This window comes from Tenrec ecaudatus, chromosome 16 (assembly GCF_050624435.1).
Source record: "Tenrec ecaudatus isolate mTenEca1 chromosome 16, mTenEca1.hap1, whole genome shotgun sequence".
NCBI classification, from domain to species: Eukaryota; Metazoa; Chordata; class Mammalia; order Afrosoricida; family Tenrecidae; genus Tenrec; species Tenrec ecaudatus.
Genome location: NC_134545.1, coordinates 50,298,738 through 50,316,512, shown reverse-complemented (window position 1 = coordinate 50,316,512; position 17,775 = coordinate 50,298,738).

Genomic DNA, 17,775 nt, shown 5'->3' with positions numbered 1-17,775 from the left:
CTCTGAGAGGGGATCTTCAGTGGCCAACAAATGGGCTTTGGGTCTCCACTCTGCACTTCCCCCTTCATTCACTATGGTAAGATTTTTTTTTCTTTCTGATGATGCCTTATACCTGATCCCTTCGACACCTCGTGATCGCACAGACTGGTTGTGCTTCTTCCATGTGGGCTTTGTTGCTTCTAATCTAGATGGCCGCTTGTTTATTTTCAAGCCTTTAAGACCCCAGTCACTATCTCTTTTGATAGCCGGGCACCATCAGCTCTCTTCACCACATTTGCTTGTTCACCCACTTTGACTTCAGCGGTTGTGTCGGGAGGGTGAGCATCGTAGAGTGCCAATTTAATAAAAGAAAGTATTCATGCATTGAGGGAGTGCTTGAGTAGAGGCTCAAGGTCCTTCTGCCACCTTAATACTAAACCTATAAATATAGGCACATAGATCTATTCCCCCATTCTCATATATATATTTGCATATGTACATGTCTTTGTCTAGACCTCTATAAATGTCCTTTGCCTCTCAGCTCTTTCCTCTATTTCCCTTGACTTTCCTCCTGTCCCACTACTATGCTCCGTCCCCACCTGGGTTACCTTACCCTTGATCATTCCCTACCAGGCCTGCCACTCACACCTTACCACCAATTTGGATCCCTTGTTGTTCCCTTGTCCCTGGGTTTGTTAACACCACTTCCTTACTCCCCACCCCCCCTATCCCATGTCCCCCCGGAACTGTTGGTCCCAGTGCTTTGCCTCAGTGTGGTGGGACCAGGTCGGGCACAATTCACACACTGTGTCTCCGGTGCTGTCCCCTGTAGTGCCATTGGTCACTGAGGGGCATCATGTCTCATAGTGGGGCCAGCCATGTTGTCCTCTCTGTGGACTGGTTGCTCTAATCAGGAACATTATCCTCACGGCCTAGTGGGCCAGGATGTGTTCCACTCTCTCCTCCTCCCCCTTCATCTGCTCCCGTGTGCGCTGATCAGATATGTCCCTCTCCTGGACCTGCAGATGCAATGTCGTCCTTTGAAACAAATTATCCTGGGGGGAGGGGTATTTTCTAAAAATTTAAAAAGGAATTTGGCATCTACATTTCTGAAGGACTGTGGTCTGTAGTTTTTAGCTATTGTTCATTTGAGTGGTTTTACAATCCTGCTCTTTTTGTCCTGTCCTGGGACTTTGATAGCCTAAATGTTAGATCTTTTTCTATAATTCCATATATCCCAGAGGTTTTGTTAAAATTTTAAAGATCTATTATCTTTCTGTTATGTAGACTTGGTACTTTCCATTGTTCTAGCTCCTAATCACTTATGCTTTTCCTGTGCCCTCTCCACTCTGCTGTTGAGCACCACCTCTGTGCCATCAGGGTGGTTTGTACTCTTCAGGGTTTACACTTGCATGTGGTTTTTCTTCATGTCTTCCATTTCTTGTTGAGACGTCCTATTTCTTTGCTGAGACTTTCTCTCTCTTTTTTGCTCCTTTGTTTCACAGATGCTTTTAATTGCTTGCGGAAGTATTTTTATCTTGGCGGTTATTCAATCTTCATCAGATCATTCTAACATCTTAATTCTGTCATATGTTTTTGTTGTGTTTTACATGGATTTTCCCCGCATGTCATCTATACTATGACATAAAGGCCCTAATATTCTCATATTCATTTTGTAATGTCTCAGGAACTATAGTTATTTTTACCTTTTTATTCTTGATATTGGTAAGCTGTCATTCACCTTTTTTTTCTTCTTGGCCTGTCCTACCAGAGATTATTTGTTTGTACTAGTATTTTTCAAAGACCCAGTCTTTGTTTTAGGCCTTCTTATTTTCTCTCTTCTATTTCTTTCCATTTGTTTGTTGTTCTTTCTATAATTTTTTGAGATGGATACTTATATCACCAACTTTAGATTTACTTCATTTTAAAGGTATTGTGCACTTCCAGACATCTGTGCTCCAATGTTCACCGCGGCACAGTTCACAATTTCAAAGAGTTGGAAACAACCCAAAATTCCATCAGTGGATGAATAGATTAAAAAAACAAACTAAGGTACATACACACAACGGAGTACTACGTGTCCCTAAAAATGCAGTACATGAAGCACATGGCCGCACGGGAAGAACTGGATGAAATCATGCTAAGTGGAGTAAGTCAAGCACAAAAGGACAAGTACAACATGAGTCCACTGAGGTTAGCTTAATGAAAAATGGGGCACAGGGGAAGAGCTACTATATACATACATCCCTGGGGTGAGGTCCAGAAACTATGAAAGGGATCAAACCCAATGCAGGGATACATATGGCAGCCAACTAAATAAGATGGGGGAAAAAGACATGGTTGGGGGGGATCAGGGCACTAACCCACCCAAGGGGACGGTATTATTTATATCTCTACAGGAGAGGGAGAGACAGACCAGGCTCCAACCCAGTGCACCAAGACGTGAATACAACATACTGACATGTACCAGTGAAGCAATAGAGAGGTCTGTGGGGCTGACCCAATCCCAACTATGTGGTCACACACACACACACACACTCACAGTCAAAAGAATGCACCTCAGGGGACAGCACTGGGGCTATAGCCTGGAGAGAGGGGTGCATCGGATTAGAGCACACGGGAGAAACAAAAAGGGATGGAGAGGGAGGAGAGGATATCCTGGCCCACCAAGCCCCAGGACGATGCTACTGCTCAGAGCAGACAATACAAGGGGAGGATCATAGGACGGGTCCCATCACGGGACTCAGCATCCCTCACTAAACCATGATGCTGTGGGAAACAGCATTGGATACACAGCGTGGGAAGAGTGCACGGTCTGACCCCATCACACTGGGGCAAGGCACTGGGGGCATGCAGCAGAGCAGCAGAGGGAACAGAGTGATGAAACCCCAGGAGAATACCAAATATAGACTTTGGAGACAGAGTGTGGCACCCCATCAGACTCGACTGGGAAACAATCATAAAGACCAACAAACAGACCTTGAACTATTTATAGGCTTTTCCATTTTTGTCAGTGACTTTCTTTCTGTTATCATTATTTTGTTTTTTGCTGCTGTTGCTATTGTTTTGTTGGTTTTGACTTCCTTTGTTGTTTTGTTTGGCTTTGCCTGTTTTTTGCACTTATTAATGTATCTACATGTCTATCTAGATAAGATAGGTGGGATAAACAATTCAGAGATGAAAAGAATGGGGCCAGGATTCCGGCAGGATTCAGGAGAAGGGGAGGTGGGAGGGTGCACCAACCCAGAGACAGGGGAACACCAAGTGAACTAAAATCAATGGAAGGAAGGTTATAGGATGCCTAGTGGGGCTCAATCAAGGGCAATGAAGCTGCGAAGAATTACTGAACCCGAATGAAGCTCGAACATGATGATGGGACAAGAGGGAAGTAAAAACGAAATAAAGGGAAGAACCAGGAGGCAAGGGACATTTATAGAGGCCCAAATACATATACATATAAAGTGACAGGGGAATAGAACTATGAACTTATATCTATATGTTAAGGATTAAGGTTGCGGATGGACATTGGACCTCAACTCAAGTGCTCCCTTAACACAAGAACACTTTGTTCTAACAGTCTGGCATTCTGTGATGCTCACCTTCCCGACAAGATCACTGATGACAAAATGGGTGCATGGGCAAGTGTGGTGAAGTAAGCTGATGGTGCCCGGCTCTCAAAAGGTATAGCATCTGGGGTCTTAAAGCCTTGAAGATAAACAAGGGGTCATCTAGCTGAGAAGCAACAAAGCCCACATGAAAGAAGCACACCAGCCTGTGTGAACATGAGGTGTCGATGGGGATCCGCTAGCATAGAATAAAACCATACCCAAAGTGAATGGTGGGGGACATGGAGTGGAAACCCAATGCCCATCTGTACACAATTGGACATCCCCTCACAGAAGGGTCACAGGGAAGAGATGAGCCAGTCAGGATGCAATATAGCACCAATGAAATATACAACTTTCCTCTAGTTCTTTGGTGCTTCCTTCCCCCCACCATCATGACCTCAATTATACCTTACACGTTAGATTTGTAAGGTAGACCAGAGCATGCACACTGCTACAGATAAGAGCCCACAACACAGGGATCCAAGATAGATAAACCCCTTAGGGCCAACAAGGAGACTAGAGATACCAGGAGGATTATGGGAGGGTGGGCGGAGAATGGGGTAAGCTATCACAAGGATCAACCTAAAACCCCCTGCCAGGGGGATGAATAATGAAAAAGTGGGTGAGGGGCAATGGAGGAAGATGTAAGATATGAAAAAAATAATCTATAATTTCCAAGCATTCATGAGGGAGGGCGGGAGGGGTTGGAGGGGAAAGAAATGAGTTGCTGATATCAGGGGCTAAAGTGGGAAGAGAGTGCTTTGAAAATGATGATGGCAGCAAATGTGCATGACACATTGGAGGAATGTATGGATTGTGATAAGAGATATAAGAGTCCCCAATAAAAGTGTTTAAAAGAAAAAAAAGAAGCTAGTCAGGACTAGAGTCGCCAAGGCAAGCTCTTGGGTGAGGGGTGAGGGGGGCGGGAAGAGGGCTTAAAGTTTGACACCGCACATCAGGATGTGCATTGAGGTGATTATGGTGTCACATGATTATGCTGTCACAGGTTTCACAGGAGATGTCCTGAATATGCGTAAAAGTGGCGGTATGAGTCGTGGTTTATCGGACTCTTCACTTACAAATGTCTCCAGAGTTGGCGTGGGGATGTCATTTCAGTGACATTTGTTTCCTTGACCAAAGTACTTTTGTTCCGAGGTGACTTGAAGGTCATGATTGTGCTTTCTGCTTGTGCTAGGAGGTCTGGTCATAATCGATATTTGCTTGTTGGGATACTTTCCTGGGAGGATTAAGGGCTCAAAAAAGACTGTCTGTGTGTAAAACTGGTGAAAAGTTATAGATGACCTGCAGTTACAAGACGCTGACAATAAGACTCCCAGGCCAAATGAGAAGGTCTTGTCCTGATCTTGAGGTGATCTCATTTAATTTTTTGCAGTTTGAGTAAAAAGAGAAAGGTTCATGTTCAAAGAAGACTTGAAAAGATTGAAAAAGTAACACTCTATAAACCAAGAGCAGTTGTATAGGAAGCAATGAACCAGTGCAGAGCAGTGGATTACTTGATAGGACTCTTCCAGCTATTGTTTTCTCACTCCCACAAAAGGACTGGGAAAGACTATGCAAATGGGAGGTCCTTGTGGCCCATCAAAGAGAATGGATATCTTGCTAATAATGTAAATAAGGTACTTGACATCTTTATGGGGTGTGGCTATGGAGAAGGTGTCTGACCCTCTAATGAGACGATTGGTTAGTTTTACCATCCTGCTAGTTTTCAAATGAGCTATCACAGAGGCAGAACGGGAGAGCTCACTATCATGAACAAAGAGCCAGGAGTGGAATGCATCCTGTGGACCTGAGATCCTTGTGCGGAACCTCTCTCATCCAGGAGCCTAAGAGCTATGACTTCCAAGGCGACGAGAGATGGTGAGAGGCGGCGGCAGAGAAATGGCAGTGGTGGTGACAGCAGCGGCAGGAGACCCACAGAGTGGTGGGCTTTCTGGCTCCCTGAACAAGAAAGCTGAGCGCGTGTTGGCAGGAGGTTTGCTGGCGGAGGGTGTGCCTTTGAGCACTTATTCGCAGAGCTGAAGGAACCTCTTGGGTGGCTAATTTGATAGCAAAACTAATTGCCTGAGCAGAGTGGGGCTAGGCTGAGGGCCCAAGGTCAGAGAGAGGCATGCCTGTGGGCATGGCTGAGAAAACGCTGTCTTGTTGGAAGCACTGAATCCCAGTATTTCTGAAGCTGAGTTGTAACCTCTTCGGTCCCTAACAAGCCCCTAGCTTTGAAGGGGATCTGTGAGTTCTGGGGGGTCATTGGGAGAGCTCAGGGGTTGGCTCTCTGTGGCTCTTGACGCATATGCAGCTCTTGGTGTGTACATGTGGCTCTGAAGTCAAAATGGGAAAAAAGTAAAGGATATTATTAAGATAAAAACAAGTAAGCGTATTGTCTGTTTGCATATAAAGGATCCCTGGTGGCACAGCAGGTTAAGCATTTTGGAACTGCCCAGCTGCTCTGTGGGAGAACGATGAGGCAGTCTGTTTCCATAAAGAGTTTCAGCCTCCAGAACCTCATGGGGACATTCTATTTTGTCCTATAGGGTTGCTTAAGCCAAAGCCAGACCAAATGCAATGGCAGTGTGCTTGGTTTGGGTTTAGTTTAAGGACATAATAGTCACATCTCATAAGTCTGTCAATTTTGTAGGAGAAGCTGCTACTTCGGTATAAATGAGTGAAGTTGAGCGATTTTCCCTGTGTTTACGTACTCTTTGCATATGTTGTGTGTGATCTCTGTTCATATTCTCTGCCCATTTTCCCACTGGCTTGTTAGTTTTTCTCATATGGATATGTGGGTTTACTTATTAGAACATTAGCCCTTTGTAATATGGGTAATAAAACCCCCCCACATTGTCTCTAGTTTGTGATTTCTCTTTGCATTTGCCTGTGCACACAGATACCAGATCCCTCCCCTGCTCCTGCAACTTGGCTGAGGATGAGTCATCCTCCTTTGTGCTGAGGCAGCAGGGGATTTATTGGGGTTTTTTGGCGGGTTGGGATGGAGCTGGGCTGTCATTTAACACCATAAGAGGATCCACAGAGTGATGCTAGGAGCAGCGTCCTTGTCCTCGGGCACGTTTTGACCATGGCTAAGGTGCACTTTCCTTATCTTTAACACAGGGGTAACCTGCCAACCTTATGACTTATTTCATCTTATTTAGGTCACATAGATATGAGCTTCCAGCACAATGCCTAGCACAGAATAAAGCCTTGATACAGGACTTTAATTATTGATTATCAAGAAAAGCGCAGACTTTAAGAGTGAATATTGTATAACTCTGTGCTACTCCCCCTTAGAAGAAAATATGTCACTGCATGTCCCTTGGCTCACTTGCTAGGTCTTTCATGCATGCACTTCTGGATTAAGGCCAGTTCCATTGAGTTCTTTGATGAGGTTCGGCTGCTTGTAGACTTTGAATTGCTGCCAGACCCCCACGCAGACTTACCGTGGCATTGCCTATGTGCCTTTATTGTCCCGAAGTACACGTGACTGGCCTTCTGACAATCTTTCAGTGAAAACGGGTAGTAAGATGAGGCTGTGCGATATTAAGGACCCCACATGGCTCACCCACGTGTCTCCCCTGGGATGATCAAAGTTACCTGGTTACCTGTCATCGGAACAGGATTCAGCCCTGAAACTGACAGGTACAGACTGGTCTAAGGCAGCATGCAAGAAGGTCACCTGATTGGAAGAGTAGGCATCAGAGGATAGAATGGAAGTCTAACCTCTCTAGAAGTTTAAAGTCGTCAAAGTCATGGAACCAAACAATCTTCCTCCATCCATCCCCAGGTCTGAATTTACATATCTCTTCTCAAAAATCCTCTATGGTTGGTGCCGGCTGCTGTAGAGTTAACCCCTGATGCATGGTGATCTTATATACAACAGAATTGGATCTTTGTGATTCAGAGAATTTTCATTGGCTATTTTCAGAAGTATGAGGGGGTACCAAAAAACCCCAGAATATTCCATCCCCCAAGTTATGTATTTATTTAGTTTTACAAATCAACCTTATCACCTTCAGAGTACTCTCCATTACACTTAAATCATTTGTCAAATCTGCGATTCCATTCTTGAAAACATTATTAAAATTCATCTGTTTGGATGACTGACAGCACCCCATTGTTTTTTTCTTCACCTCTTCTATGTTGTCAAATTGCTGTCCTTTCATGTCCCTCTGCATTTGCAGAAACTAAAAGAAGTACCACGGGGTGAGGTCAGGTGAGTCAGGTGGGTGGGACAAGAGAGGCATGCTGGTTTTTGCCCCAAATTAGCACACTGAGATGGCTGCGTGAGCAGGTGCAATGTCGTGGGGCAAAACCAGTGCACGTCTGCCACAAAGTTATGCAATCTGTTCAGAACCTCTGACCTGGTGGAACAAACTCCAAATGCACTGTGAGTCGGCAATTTCATTCGTATGGGAAGTTGACGGACGTCCAGAATGAAGTTTGTCATCAATCGACATTTTACCTTTATTGAAATGAGAAAACCACTCCTACCACTTGAGTGTTTCCCATAGCGCTGTCTCTGTAAGCTGTGTTCAACATCACAACAGTGTCTGCAGCATTTTTTCCTGCAGGAAACAACATTTCACAGCTCCATGCTGTTCTCTTAAATTGGCCATCACAAAAAATGAGGTTTGAGTGAAACTGCTTTTACAAAAAAAAAAAATTCACAGTGATCAGAGAGAACATTGGCCAAGAATCAATCTTAAGTTTTCCACATGGAGGATGAGGATTCGACCACTGAGCCCCCACTGCCCCGCTACTTTACCTTAACACCCACTGTAGGTAAGTCCATTCTGACTCACAGCAAGTGGGTGGGACAGACAGAAGAGCTCCACAGGCTGTGTAAGGCTGTTAGTCTTCATGGGAGCAGAAAGCCTCCTCTTTCTCAGTTAGAGATCACCATCCATCTGCTGCCCCCCATGCCACCAAGGAAGTTCTTACAATTATGTGCAACTTTCAGGCCTGCTCGCAACAAGAGGGCAGAGCCCACGTCTGTCTGGTTCATCACCAAAAACAGGGCCTTGATCTGTGTGATGGTTACATGAGTGTGTTTGTTTTGTGCCAATTCATTAGGCTTCTGATATAGAGCATGCTGTTAGGTGCCACCAAGTCGGTTCCACCCATGGTGACCCTATAAGTAACAGAACTTAACACTGCCTGGTCCTGCATGCAATGCCCATAAATAAATTTAATCATTAAATAAATACACATTAAATAAATGAGTTACAGTCTCAGCCAGCTCTCCAGACCATCTATCCACTTCTTGCTTCAACATCCCTATCAACTGTTTGCTAGTACTCTTATTTGTCAATTAAACAGCATTGATGGTGTAGTGGGTTATGAGATGGGTCAGTAGTCCATACTCACCAACTGCTCCACAGGAGAAAGGTGAGGCTTTCTGCTCATGTAAATAGTTCCATCTCAGAAACCCACAGTGGAAACTCTACTCTATCCTATAGGGTCACTATAGTCAGAATCAACTTGATGGCAGTGAGTGGTATACGTGTATGTATGTTTTTACTCATTTATTTATTTATTGAGTTTGAATGACAAAGAAGAAGTACAACCAAGGATGGCAAGACTTCATCTCACATATGAGGGGCTACCCCCCGCTCTGCAAAAAAAAAAAAAAATCCAGAATTGAGCTGGACAGAGTGGAGCTTTTGTAGTACGCATTTTCCCCTCTAGGCAAGTATCAAGCAACACATTCTGAGTTAATGAACCTGTGTGGTGTCGCCTAGGAAGGTTCTCTCTGATCATAGTGAATTTTTTCATAAAAGCAATTTTGCTCTAACCTCAGTTTTTGTGATGGCCAATTGAAAAGAACAGCATGCAGCTGTGAATGTTTGTTTCCTGCTCAGGAGAAATACCACAGCAATTATTGTGATGTTGAACACAGCTTATAAAGACAGTGCTATGGGAAAAACTCTTAATGTATGAGTGGTTTTCTCATTTTAACAAAGGTGAAATGTTGATTGATGACAAACTTCATTCTGGACGTCCGTCAACTTCCCTAATGGACGAAATTATCAACTTGTAGTGCATTTTTGGAATTCATTCCACCAGGTCAGTTTGTTAACCAAGTTTTTTATATAGAGGTTCTAAAAAGATAGCATAATAGTGTGTGACAAAAAAGACCTGATTTGTGGTAGATGTGCACTGGCTTTGCTCCTTGACAATGCACCTGCTCACTCAGCCATCTCAGTGTGCTAGTTTTGGGCAAAAAACCAGCATGCCTCTCTTGTCCCACACACCTGACCTCATTCTGTGGGACTTCTTTTTGTTTCCGAGAATTAAGAGGGATTTGAAAGGACAGTAATTTGATGACATAGAAAAGATGAAGACAAAAACCAGGGATGTGCTGTCAGTCATCCAAACAGATGAATTTGAAAAATGTTTGCAAGAATGGAATTGCAGATTAGACATATGTATTAAGTGTAATGGAGAATACTTTGAAGGTTGTTGTGTAAAAAAATTATATACATATCTTTGAAAAAATTCCAGATTTGGGGAGTGCACCTCATACATTGAGCATGTTATTATTATTATTATTAGGGCATGGTATCGAGAGCGACCAGTCCCTGGAAAAGGACCTCATGGTTGGAATATAGAGGGTCAGTGAAAAAGAAGAAGGTGCTCAATTAGACTCAGTGGGCTCAAATACAGCAACAATTGTGAGATGGCACAAGACCAGGTGGTGTTCCATTCTGTCATAGCGAGGCTCACCAGGAGCTGGATCCACCTGGAAAGCCCCTCTCAAGAACAGTGACGGGAGGTTCTTTATTGCCCAAAGCAGCCTGTTCACTGTCTGAGTCGTTCTGTTGGCTAGAAAGGTTTTCCTAATAATGACCCTTGAGGACTCAACTCAGTATTCTTGTCCCATCTTGTAAGGTCACAAAAGACCACTGCAGTCCTACTGTGTCATGACAACTCTTAAGAGTTTGAATTCCATTCTCACACCCATCTCCTTTTAACACAAAGACTGGATATATATTTGTTGAATGCCTGCCACAAACATCAGTCTCTGAAATAGACTGGGCACACAAAGATCAAAAGATATAATACTTTTCCTCAAGAGGTGACTGGATTTGCGAGGAGTCAGAGAAACTAAGATAGAATGAAACAAGCAATGTGGACAGCGACCAGAGGGAAAGCGCGCACAAGCCCACCTGGAGGCTTTGAAGAAGATCCCACTGAGGAGTGGGCTATAGAATTTAATCCAGATATGAAAGAGGAGATGTTCCAAGAAGAGACACAAGAAGAAATGCAGAAGTCCGGGGGATGATTTTCCATGGCATGTTACGGGATCTCTAAATAGTTACATCCAGGTAATTGTGCCCGTTAACTTAATACGTCCTCATGCAGTCTTGAACGTGCCCCAGTTTGGATGCTCAGTCATATACCTTCAGGGTGACTGGTTCACAAAGTCTGAGCACAAGGTAGAAATTGAGGACATGAAGCTGGAGAGAGGTAGGAGTTGATCATAAGGAGTCTTGTGGGTCATGTTCCAGACGACCCTATAAGTCATCATCTACGGATAGGAGGCTAAGTCATTGATAGCTCAGTGTACTTACTGGTAAATGATTATAGTGATGAGCTACCACTTATGAAGGGTTTGCCAAATGCCTGGCACAGGACTGGGTGTTTTCCACAGGCCTGGAATGGGGTCCAGTCAATCTGCGCCGACCTTGTAACTGAGTCTTGTATGCATGCCTTGTACCTGAGTCTCGGCCAATAGGCCTTCCTTAGCTATTGACTTGTTTGTGCTGTGTCCTGAGACAAACATGGACAATCCTCACAGGGCCTTCTGTTCACAACTAGAAGTTCTGCAAGGCTTTCCAGGACGGGGACAGCCGGGGTAAGGAGCAGGCCTACTCGCCATAGACAACTTGTTTTAAAGGACAGGTGTGGGTTGGGTATCCAAAAGACTTGTAAGCAAGATTCAAATGACAACAGTTCAATGGGCTCTAAAACGATGCAATAGTCAGAAGTATGGAGCTAACTGTTTGAATGAGCAGCTAGTGGGAATGATCTATACATACTTGAATTACATGGTAGTAGGAAATAAGAGTGGGCCTCTGAAATATGTTTGAGTAAGTAGTTCTCTCTGCAGTGAAAACCTCTCCACCCATGCAAAATCTGTCTCTCAGTGGGGCAAGGTTGGTATTATATCCCCACACTCAGTGTAGCTGTTTCCTTATGTGAGTCTATAATGAGAAGCTTCAGGCCCTCTTCCAATCATTGAAATCAGCTGCTGCATTGCTCATCAGGAAGCCAAAGGGCGGCACCCCAGGATTTCTGGAGTGGGCCAACTGCTCCTGCTCCTTCAATGCCATAGGGGCGAGGTCTGGGGAACCTCAGCTAGACAGACGTAGGCGCAGTACGAATGCAACCACTCTATTGGTTACTGCTGGAATCAACTCTACTTTATGGCAAACCCTTGAGGCAGATAAAAAGTCTGATTTTCAGCAAGAGGTGCCTCAAGTCTGCTGTAACAGGGTAAAGGGCTAGCTCTCCACATGCAGGTTAGTCTTCACTGATCTGTGCATGCAAAGTCTCCTGGCTTGAGTGGAGGGCACACATGGGGACAGTTAGCTGGGACACAGTTGATAACTTGTAGCTCTGGTGGGGAAGGGGTGCCTTTTTTCATCTGCCAACCCACTTCTTAAACAGCCCCCCCTAAAAGTATGCCTATCGTGGACCCCAAAAACAGCCATCTTAATTCTTTGCTTGGACTGATGTGAAGACCTAGACCCTAGGTTGCCCAACTGGATCCCTTGCAAGCCATGGTTCATACTGTGGGAGAGGCACAAAAGTACCATTATCACAGTGTGGCAAAACCAGCCCCATGGACCACTGGTGCTCTTTGGATAAAGATCAAAATGTGAGGTCCAACAGAGTCCTCGGGTCTCCCACAAGACCTGTACCATCTGCATCTGTCCCTTGGGCACATTTCCTTGAAAAGAAGGGACTGGGTGATGCAGTTCTTGATGTGGGCACTAGACACGGCTGTTGGCTTTGTGGACGGTCATCAAGCTCTGCACTTCTATTTTCAGGTTTTTCCTGTATGTACTCACGGTCCTGTTCTTTTTCACGTTCAAACGATTTAGTTGTTCAAAAATCTGGCAGTCGGTGAGTCATATTTCCCTTTGGGACCTTTTGGATCAATTGACAATCGCTTACTTGAGAGAGGGCACAATGAATTATCAACCAGGTGATTCTGTACATCACATCTGGTCACAAAATAAATGGTGCCAGTTGTGCAAGGACACACCACACTCCTATACCATTTTTATGAGCACTTTCTTTCTAGTCCAGAAAGGGTGCTGGTGCACGGTTTACGTTGCTAAGCTAAAGAGGGCCCGGCATGCTGCCTCTGATGCACACTCAGAGGCGGGAGGACGGCGGGATAGGGTGCTCCCTTTTGCAGCAGCAGCCCTGTCATCCCCAAGGAGCTTGGGCCAGCCGGGGACTGTGGGCCACCCCTCTAGTCAACCCCCCAAAACAAACAAAAACTTAGAGCCATCAAGTTGATTGTGACTCTGGAAGACAGGGTCAAACTGCCCCTTGCGGGTTTCTGAGATGGAAACAGACCTGGGGCCTACTTTCCCAAATGACCTTACCTGTATGTGCAGGTCCCCCACAGCCCACATTCTAGGCATTTCCTATCCTCCCCCATCCCTCCCCTTGCCCCCCAGGCCACTCTGACCTTCCTCCATCCTGCCTCGGGGCCATGGCTCCTTCACTCTGCCTGCTCATCCTACACTCTCAATTCAAGCCACCTGATCCCTCATTTGGGGTCATCCAGAAGTTAGAGAATAATTCTGCCCTGAAGTTTTGTGCATATATATGTTTAATGTAAAGAAAAGCTCTTTAACTTGGTGTTTTAAAGGGGAGGGAGACTTGTTATGGCCTTATGGCAATGAATCCCTTCCTGTCCCTGCTTATCCTGACCCCTGACCTGGGGGTAGAGCGACTGATGTACTGGCCCAAGGTAAGCCCCACTGAGTCAACCCTGGAAACGGGTTCTGCAGGGCCAAACCAGGAGTTCCTCCAGCCAAGGTTTCTAAGCACCCACTTTGGAGCCCTGTTTATCCAGGACTTGTATTACCCTGGGCCTATTCATCATGTCCCATCTGTGTCAATACTGGTGGTGAGGCCAAGAGCCGGCCTGGCCTCCCGGGGAATTCTGGCCACACTGCTTCGGCTAAGAGCAAGACCAAAGAAGACCCCCACCCCCACCCCCATCAAATGACCTTGTGATTGAGGCCCTTCCTGAGAAGTGGGGGCTGGGGCCAGGGTCAGGGGCCAGTTACCACATTGAGGCTTCTAGGAAGTGTAACCTGAGAATTTTAGCTAGGCCCAGCTGGAGAGAACTTCACCTCTCTACCCAATTTTGAGATGAAGAAATTGAGACCCAGCTAAAGTAAATAATTTACACAAAGCCAAAGAGTACATAAATCTCAAAGCCAACACAAGAACCCGACCTCCCAGTACCCCACCCCCAAGAAAAGTGCCCCAAATCAAACTATTACCATTGAACCAATTCCAACTCATGTCTGACCTCAAGTGTGTCAGAGTGGAACTGCGCTCCGCAGGGTGTTCAATGGTTGCATTTTTTAGACGTAGACCACCAGACCTTTCTTCCAAGTTACCTCTGGATGGGCTCCAACCTTCAACCTCTCATTTAGCAGCCAAGGACTCGCCAGAATCCATAGGTTTCATGAGGTCTCCTGAGCCTGAACTCGGGGGCTAGAATGCTAGGATATTATGAGAAGGACAGAGGATATGCTAGAAGGCCTAGTTACCTTGTGGGGCTCAGAGAGGCAGAAGTGCACTTTGAGCAACACAGTGAAAGAACTTAGAGTCCATATACTTTAGATAATCACAGAACCCAGATAGGATTTTTAGTTGCACTCACCCTTGGCCTTGGAGGGGCTTAGTGTGGTAGTTACATACTCTGATGTCAATTTGGGACTTGAGAGGATTGAGTGAAAGGGTGGAGTCTGGTCTGTCATTCAAGATGTATAGGCCTCTGTGTGGGCATGACCTTGTCCCGAGAATTCTGGAAACGCCTGTATTTTCCTTCTTGGAGGTGGGAGAGACTTCTCTTTCTCTGCTTACTCCCTGAGAGATGCTCTACTAACAAGACACGTGGCGCTATGCCCTGAGAGCTGGTGAAGCCACATGGATCTACCCTGATGCAACCAGACCTCTGGAGCCAGAGAAGCCATGTAGAAGATCCCTGCCAGCACTGAGATGTTTACAACACCACTGGATCCACAAGACTTCCAACCCATAGGCCTGTGATCCTCCTGCATTCAGCATCATTGCATGTATTTTGTGAGTCTGAAGAGGACTTTATAGATTGGTATTGGACATGTAGGCTAACATTGGACTTGTGGACTTGATCTGGACTGGGCTGGGATGTTTTTCAATATTCAATTGCTCTTGCATACAAACCTCTTTCTTATATACATACGCGTGCCTGTGAATTTGTTTTTCTAGTCTAACCAGACTACCACGCTTAAGGTAACAGCTCTTGTGTGTCTACTGTGGGCCCAGGTTGGGCACGCTCATACCCCATTCCAAAATGGAGGCACAAATTCCTTTTGCCTCCATTATCACACTAGTTCTGGGCGTAGGTGGTGGTAAAGATTATTGATATTTGTTTTACAGAGAGGAAAGTGGTATCAGGCACCTAAAAGAAGTTGCCTGAGGCCACGTGGTGTTTGGGGAGAAATCAACCTGCCGTCCTTCAACACTGCTCCATTATCCCAGTTGCTTTCCCTCTCCACAGGAAGTTTGTGTGGATTTGGCTTCTGATAAACAGGCACTCTGATTTTTATGTTTCTATGAGTGGGCGTGCAGGCTGACCAGCAAAGGCAGCCTGCTTCGGGAAAGGTAAGGCTTCCTTGGGAAGTAACTCTCAATTCCCTGAGGGCTTGCTCACTCTGACTCCCGACCTAATTGGCAAGTAGGACACGTGTGTTAGTCCAGGTGGACTAGAGAAACAAATCCAAAGGCACTCATTTGTGTGTGAGAGAACTTTCTATCAAAGAGCAACTGTACATTAAAGCATCCCAACCCAGTCCAGATCAAGCCCATAAGTCTGTTATTATCCCATATTTCGATACTAGTCCATAAATTCCTCTTTAGACGCACGCAGCCATGCAATGATACCGAATGCAGGAAGATCATAGGCCAGTGGGTGGGAAGTCTTGTGGATCAGTGGCGGTGGAAGCATCTCAGCACTGGCGTGGGTCTCTGCGTGGCTCCTCAAGATCCAGGGGTCTGGCTCCATCAGCGTGGCTCCATGTGACTTGTCAGCAGGAATGTCTTGCAGGAAGTGTGTGTATGCCCTACTTTCAGGGAGATATTTATATCCTTCATGCCTCCAAATGAGGTCATCAAGCTGTGACCTGATTGATTGATGAAACTCCACCCCTTTACTCTTAATAGTCTCAAGCTGACAACAGATTATTCAAGTACCACAGATCACCCTTTGTCAACTTAACACTTTGACACAACTCTTTAGCCATACATGATTTTCAAACAAACAATAATAAAACCATATGTAGCCATCTTCTCATTCTCTGAATTTGGATGTTTGCCCCGTACCACCTCTGAGATTTCAGCCAGTCTCTCTGAGTTTGCACTGACAGGGTGGGCATTTACACTGTAGGACCCTCCTTTGGCAGGGCAGGTAGAATTTGAAGGGTTCTTTTCTCTGACTGGATCAGAGTAACTGATTCCAGTGCTTGTGGTACTGATTCTGAAAGGGTGCTTCACCTCCTCCCTTGTTCTCAGCAGTGGTCCTGTCAGAACGCAAGCCTCCACTCTGTTGTATTCGATAGCACTTTGGGATTTATTGTAAAATCTCTTGCTTTCTATTGTCATTTTCCACCCACTGCTTGGACGACATTCCATTTGCGGCAGCTACTTTACAATCAAGAGCATGTTTCAGAGTCTCGTCAGACATCCACTTTGATCTTTTCTTTCTTTCCTGTCTTTTTAATGACCTTCTGCTTTCTTCATAAATGATGGTCTTGATGTCCTCCCAAGGCTCACCAGGTCTTCTGTCATTAGTGTTCAGTGCATCACATCTGTTCTTGAGATGTTCTCAAAAGTCACATGGGATAGACTCAAGGTCATATTTTGGCTCTTGTGGACTTCTTTTATTTATTTTCTTCAGCTACAACCTGAACTTGCATATGAGCAATTAATGGTCTGTTTCACAGGAAGCTGTTGGTCTAGTTTTAGCTGCTGATATTTATGTCTGCATTGTCTCTTCCCACAGATGTAGTCAATTTGATTTTGTGGACTCCATCTGGAGAGTCCCAAAGTGTACAGCCTCTGTTAGTATTGTTGAAAGTGGTATTTGCTATGAACAAGTATTGTATATAAGCCTGGTTTTAGAGCTGGTCACACAACTAGTAAATTTATGTAACGTTTTTGCCTTGTGTCTAAGATTTTGGTTTTTGCTTTGTTTCAGGAAGCCATGTTTAACAGTTGTTAGTGGTTGCTTTTGATTTTCTCTTTTCCTCATGAGACAGTCTTAAATCTGCTTATTGTGCCTAGTTTTAATGGTTATTTTGAGAAACTTTTACACAAAATGCTTTTTAAAGGTGCTTAAAAAGAACAAGTTATTTTACATTATTTCTCTCAAATATTTATAAACCAAAATCACTGCCATTGAGTTGGGATCAACTACAATGATGACCCTGTAGGAGAGAGTATGGGAGAGAGCTGCACTGCCCCGGTGGGCCCCCAAGGCTGTCTGTCAATCTTTATGGGAGCAGAAAGCCTCATCCTTCTCCCACAGAGAGGCTGGTGGGTGTGAACTGCTCCACCTAGTAACCCACGATGCCGCCAGGGCGCCTTGTTGCCCTAACAGACCATATAAAAGACAGAGAAAGTAGGACTATGAAAATATAATGGATTGTTTTATTTTTATCTTTATATCACCATTATTTTATCTTTACCACCTTATTTGGTTTTCGGTTGATTCTGTTGGCTTCCCAGTTTGTGAAGCTCAGCAGGAGTTGATGCATAGAGATAGTAACTGATGCAAGGGTTTATAGGGAAAGTGTGTGTAGCGGGGAGACAGGGAGTGTGAGGGGATTTGGGGAGCAAATAATCAATGTGGGAGACTGGAGGGAGTCCTAGAACTGAT